This window comes from Barbus barbus (assembly GCF_936440315.1).
Source record: "Barbus barbus genome assembly, chromosome: 44".
In the NCBI taxonomy this organism is placed as follows: Eukaryota; Metazoa; Chordata; class Actinopteri; order Cypriniformes; family Cyprinidae; genus Barbus; species Barbus barbus.
Window position 1 is genome coordinate 12,818,536 of NC_136722.1, and position 6,837 is coordinate 12,825,372.

Consider the following 6,837-nt stretch of genomic DNA (forward strand, 5'->3'; position numbering starts at 1 on the left):
AGTCACGCAGAGAATTTGCGTTCATTTTATAAAAGCTTAATTATTAGAATGCATGCCATTTTACAGTTTACAGATTGCTTAAAAAAAAACCGAAAAAAAAATTGCCAGCAGAACTCAGAACAGACATAAATAAGCTGAACACAATTAAAGATAAATACAAAAAGCGCACGGAATGAACCAATTATGAAATTAAATTACACAAGTCTGTATATATGGGCAGATTATTATTATATTTAATAAATTAAGGAGTATATGGTTTAATTGACCTTACGCAGAGACGACGCCATAAATATGAAAAATAAATATATATTTTTTTCTCGAATGAAAAGTAGGCTGCGCGGGATCTACCCGGATCGTGATTCACCTGAAGCAACACTAAAAATGCGTCCAGCACGTTGAGTGGTTTGTATGTTTATCTTTCATTCGCTAAAACAATATATATGGCGTCTGCCTCGAATGAGGTCCATAGCCTGCACGGGCCTGTTCATTGTAAAAGTGTTGCATTGACTAGGGCTCATTCTGGATTCAATTCGTTTGTAGATAATAAATTATGTCTTCGAAAGCAAGTTAAACATTCTCTGTAAACAGTTTAATGAAGAAATCTGGACTGATAGTAACACCAATCTCAGCGAATGTAGTAGGTGGTCAGACAGCTTATTTCATTATATTTCTGCACAATGGGGACATGAAAAACTGAATAAACACCCTTCTGGACTCTTAGAGGTTAGTGGTGTGTTTAAGGGCTGAAGTGTAGACTCTTAAGAGTTCTACCGAAATTCAGCATCTAGTCAGCAGGTTATAGGTGGGCACGGGAATAATTCAAATAAACAGCCGATACGATAAACTGGAATTTGAGGACGTAAATTCAACACTATAACATCAGCTATGCGAGGGTCAAAAGTCACATCGACACCAGTTTCTAAATACTCGCTTGTTCAGGGCACAGTTTCGGAAACCAGTGTTAAAATAAAGATTTCACATCTATTAGCTTCTGATCTCAGGACTTCTCTTTCCTCTTCCTTGATGCATTATCTTTATTAAAAAATGTAGGTACTGACTGAGAGACCAACATTTGGATGAATGGCCCACAAGGACTATAGTGGGAATGGGAAATAGAAAAGATCAGATAGGCCAGGCATTCTTAAATAACACCATTCTGTAGGCCAGTCTATTTCTGGAGGACTTCCACACCAAGAAAGGTTTTTATTTTTCTCGGATGAAAGCACAAGGTTAAGGCTACGTCTTCTCCATTATTAATTTTCTTCTGCTCCGTGAGAGGACTTGCTTCTATTCCTCCACAGTCCAAGAAGAAATTATGTTACCTCTTCAGCAACCTTCACATAAACCAGTTTTGTGATAACTTTGTTTGGGGGAGAATAGCATGTAGCAACTGAACATTCCCCATCAAAAGTCCACGGACTGCTACAATCGGAAATGTACTGTGTTTTCAATTCATTTGTTTTGCGTCTTCTCTTTAGCCTGTCGTTAGAACCATATTAGTAGACTAATGGGTCAATCGCACGAATTAATGAAATAATAGAAGAAAACATCAGATATGGAAAATTTAACAAATAAATAAAGGAATTGTACGCCGAGAAACGTTTCTTCATTTTTCCAACACAATTATTTCCTTATTTTATCAATAGAGCATATTTTATACAATATAACATTTACAAACATGCACTTCGGAAACCGCTTCCTATCAAAATATTTTATCACTTTATTTCATTTTATCATATTTTATGAGGCCTATAACATGAAAAATAAGAGAGTGTGTTTTCTCAACTTTGCCTTGACGATAAAGCTGAGTTGCCTATATTTTGCAGTTTTAGGGAAACCCAATTTTTACCATCATCAAAATACATCTGCCTAATATTCATTCATTATTTCATTGGAATCATAGTTTGCCGGGGGTCAAGATCGCTGGGAGCTATTTCTTCATTCCACCTTAAATCCTCGTGTCCTCCCCTTTAAGAGAAAATTCTCCAAACGATCACCCCCGAGCGGGGGCGCCACTAGCACGTGCAATAACGACGTTTGCGTGCATTAAGAGCTGTCACTTAAGCCTCTGTTCTTACTCAAACATGTCGAGACATCTCCTGTATTTTATCATTTATGTCCACGCAACTGTTGTATAGCTCACAGCGCAGTCGGCAATATGAGTTTCGTGTCTGAGGGTGTTGTTTTATTGGGTATTTTCTAGCCTCACCTACTCCCTGCATTTCCTGCACATCGGCGTTTCCTCAACTGCTCGCTTTCTTACCTGTTTACTCCTTAGTAATAGCTTAATTTAGTCGATTTTTATATTGATAAAGACATTCACAGCTGAGGTTAGCCGGGAGAATACTTAAAGTACCGTTCACATATCTATAACACGGCCTGTTGTCACAAATTCCTCCGCGAAAAGAAAAAAAAAAACAAGTAAATTTGGACATTTTCGTTCTTCGCTACTCTCGCGTGGTTCAGAGACACATAGGGTTTATTAAAATAGTGACTGGTTTCAACATTAGTCGATAAAATAATGATTATAAAATGAATTCAGTAATATTATTCTCGCATCGCCGTGGTTATGGCTTGCGAAAGCTCTTCGAATCAGAGTGTATGCATTAAATACATCCAAGCCTTCTTCATTCATATGTTGAATATTTGCCCAAGGACACACAGACCGAGAGAAACGAACGGAATAAAGGCTGTTCTGCCGTAGCCTGCTGTGCGGAAAACGACTTGACCATGTGGCTGCCAAAGCAGGCTTGCAGTGGGCTACGGTTTGTATTTTCTTTTTTTACCGGATAATTTTTGACAAGCAAAGCAAAGTTGCTTTCTGACAATACAAATACACCTGCACCAATCGTTGTAACGGGAGTGAAGAACCAGCCTAAATGCGACGGTGCTTTAAATGCTACATTTATTTGACTTTGCACACAGGTGACATTATATCTGTTTTCTAAATGTTAATTTTCATTTTAAAGAATGACCTGTTAAATATGCTAATTCCCTTTCACGCTCTACTGAGAATGGTTAAATCTCACTCAAAATGATAGTTTTAACAGATCTTCCGTAATTTGGTTAAATCCATGTCACTATCATATGGGAGATTACATTCTACGGTTCTATAAGTGTACGTTATATGTATATTAGTGTGCTTAAACCCTCTTAGTGTGCTTAAACCGCTAATTCCTTAAGATTTCTCATGTGTGGCCTGTTCAGAATGATCATAATTGTTAGGCAGGCTCTGAGCTGAATATATCACTGACCCACAGCACATTTTTCATCAGTGTTATGAAAGAAGCATGTCATCTAATTGAACTGTCACTAAGTGTTTCTGAAAGAGACGTTGCTCGGGATAGGATTAGGTTTAATGATTCGTTTGACTGCAGCCCAAATCACGAATTATTTTACTAATATCACTAATTATTTCGACACGTGAAATGACAGTTAACACTTTAATTAGAATTGCGTTTGTCTAAAGTATAGCATATTGGCTGATCTTTAAAAGGAAAGAGCTAAACTCATGTTTCCGTATTTTTTTATTTTGCTTTGGTTTGTTCATTGCTTGCCGTGGGAATTATTCATTTGATTTACATGCTTTATGTTCTTTTCTCAGTCATCGTCATGAGAAGCATTTACATTTATAAGTCTCAGAAGTCTGATTTATTTGTCCTCATTATAAGCTATTTTTAATGAAAACCTTAATGTAAACCAAATCTGGAACTTATCTTTGTAGTTATTTAGTAGTAGTTTAGTTCTTATTAGTTCTTTTGACATTTTTACACGAAATCCTTGTCACCAATATCACAACCATTTTCATTTGCAACTAAAATGCAAGCTTGTTAGAATTAAATTCAAGCTTGTTCATGAATAAAAAAACTAATTAAATGTACACAATGTTTTATATTATAGGCTAGTCTATATTTTAACTTGTTCGCTGTGACAAACTTACCTTTCACCCTTTTCAAATAAATAGGTGGGACGTTTTTATCCGTATGAGCTTGTTTGATTCATACCTGGGTATGAGCCCTTTAAGATTTAGGAGAAGTCATTATTGCAGGAAAACAGAGAGTCGATTTCAAATGCACAAATTACAAATTTCTAAGATTTCTAATGAAAGTAGTATCTATTTAATATTTTTTCCCCATTGACTGGGGATTCAGACAGAGGTCAGAGGGTCAATATGCATTTTTTATTTTTTTTAATTGTTAATGGAGAAGCACAGAAAATCTATTTGGATTTTTCTAATAATTGCATTCAGTAGATGTTAATAACCGAAGGCGCTCTGTTGAAAATAAAATTGCACATTTGCGGGGTAACCATAAAGTAGCCATAAGGTGAATTATGAGAATAGTGATTGATGAATAAAGACCAGCAGAGCAATAGGCCTACTCTATTTGCTTAATTAAACATCGTCTCTTACAATGTATATTTTGTTGTCATTGTCTGAAACAGTGAACCGGCATCTTATTTGTAATTTGTGTGGGGGTAGGTCCTTTCAGGATACGCGTTCGGTTTATGCAGATAACGGAGGAAACTCTTACCACGAGGACCTCGGTCAATCGCAGTAAAAGTGATGCAGATAGCCTATGTAATTATTTTCCCCTTAACTAAACTAGATAGCCTAATCTAATAACTGTAATGTACATGCTATATATAACAAGTGCAGACACATTTGACATCCAACTGCTTTTAGCACACACACACACACACACACACACACACACACACACACACACACACACACACACACACACACACACACACACACTATATACTATATAGCTACTATATATATATATATATATATATATATATATATATATATAGCCTATATATGTGTATATATATATATATATATATATATATATATATATATATATATAAAATACCAACGTAGTCAACCTGAAATTACGTCCAGATAATACGTAAAAGGCACTGTAAATACGTAAAGAAATATACGTATTGGACCGTTTTAATTTACGTCTAAATATGTAAGTTTTGTGTGTGAGATCAGGCTGATAATACATGCATACATATAATGTAACGGGACAACTCGCTTGTGTGTGTGTGTGTGTGCATGTTTATGTGTTTTTTGAGGACACAAATTTGTATAATGACATGGGTATGACAGAGGTATTACAATATGAAGGTGGTTTATGAGGACACTGCCTATGTCCCCGTAATTCAAAAGGCTTAAAAACATACTAAATGGTGTTTTTTTGAAAATGTAAGTCTCCCGTGAGGGCTAAGTTTAGGTGTAGGGTTGGTGTAGGGCAATAGCACACACAGTTTGTTCAGTATAAAAACCATTACGTTGCGTATAAATAGCACGCTAAAATAAAAATGAAAACTCGTGGTATTGATACGGAAAATGGACTTTGGCGTATATATGACACGCGCGTGTTTGGCGTGCATATAATACGCAGTTTTCGTGTGCATATGATACGCATCTACCCCACAGCCCTAACCCTACCCATCGCGTAGCATATACACGCCAAAGTCCATTTTTGCATATCAATACCACGAGTTTTCATTTTTATTTTAGCGTGCTATTTATACGCACATTCATGAGTCACTCAAAATTCATAATTTACAAGATTCAATGCAAAAACTAGCCTATCAATACAACACTTTTACATTTAAAAACATCTAAGGCCTAATTTGTAGGTTAGTTCTTTTCCAGAGAACGACAGGTTGAGCACAAACTTGTTTGGATACTGAAAATCTTTTCTGAGCAGCCTAATGGTGGCCTGTTGAGTTTGTGAATGAAGCCAGGTCGTTGTGCCGTGTGCTCGACTGATATTTGTTAATCACCATTTCTAATTTCTAGGATGTGGCCTGCCTTAAACTACTCTTTTTTTCACACCGACTCAGTTCGCAATGCGTTCGCTTTGGTTAAAGCAGAACATGCAGCGGCTGTCTGTGATTTGATAGGCCTACCTGATAATATACACAATACATATTGATTCAGATGTCTGGCCTCGTTTAAATAGGCAGTGTTTGTGTAATGCTTTGGCCAAGCGGTTTTCTCAGTTAATTAAATAATTATATTTTTTCATCATTATTACCCACAAGCACTTGCATTTATAGGCTAGGCTATTTCACAAGATTACTAAGACTTAGTCCTGCTGTACCGATACTGTGTGTATTTCCATTGTGTGACAGATGCACAGCTTCAACTCTTTTAGGGAGGGCTGATTTCTTTTTGCTTGCACAGTTTCTCTGTGTACATATTAAAGCTTAAACAATATCAGACAATATTGTCTTATAGTTTATTATTTTGGCTGTATTATTCATTTGCAGTTGTTAACATATTTTTTTTGTTTTTTTTATTTTGGAGATTTGTCTTACGTTGTCTTTTTGACCCAAAACTCAGAAGACCACGATTTTAAACGCACGTATAATAATAATAAATTAAAAAAATTATGTAGGTTATATTTGAAATGTTAAAGATATGAACCACTGTCGTACAATTAAACGTAATGGTGCAAAGGTCAAATCGGGTGAATTTAATAGTATATTATTCATATAAAATTTACATGTAATTTAGAAGGACACCTACTCTTTCAAACCATTTACCAAGGTCTAAATACAAGTGGCTACTGCGACTAGTCTAGCACTTGTTTTTTTATGCACAAATTACCCAGTTAATAATTTAATTTGTACCCTATATCTCAGGACCGTTCACGAGGAACTCTATAACTGCAATGCATTTAATTTCTGGCTAATTGTGTACGGTGTCATTTTTAAACCTTTTCCGAAAGCTCATCCCTCATTGGAGAAAGGAAGTCAGAGAAGAAGCTTATCTTGAGCATAACTAGTCGTAATATCTTAAAGATATCTAAA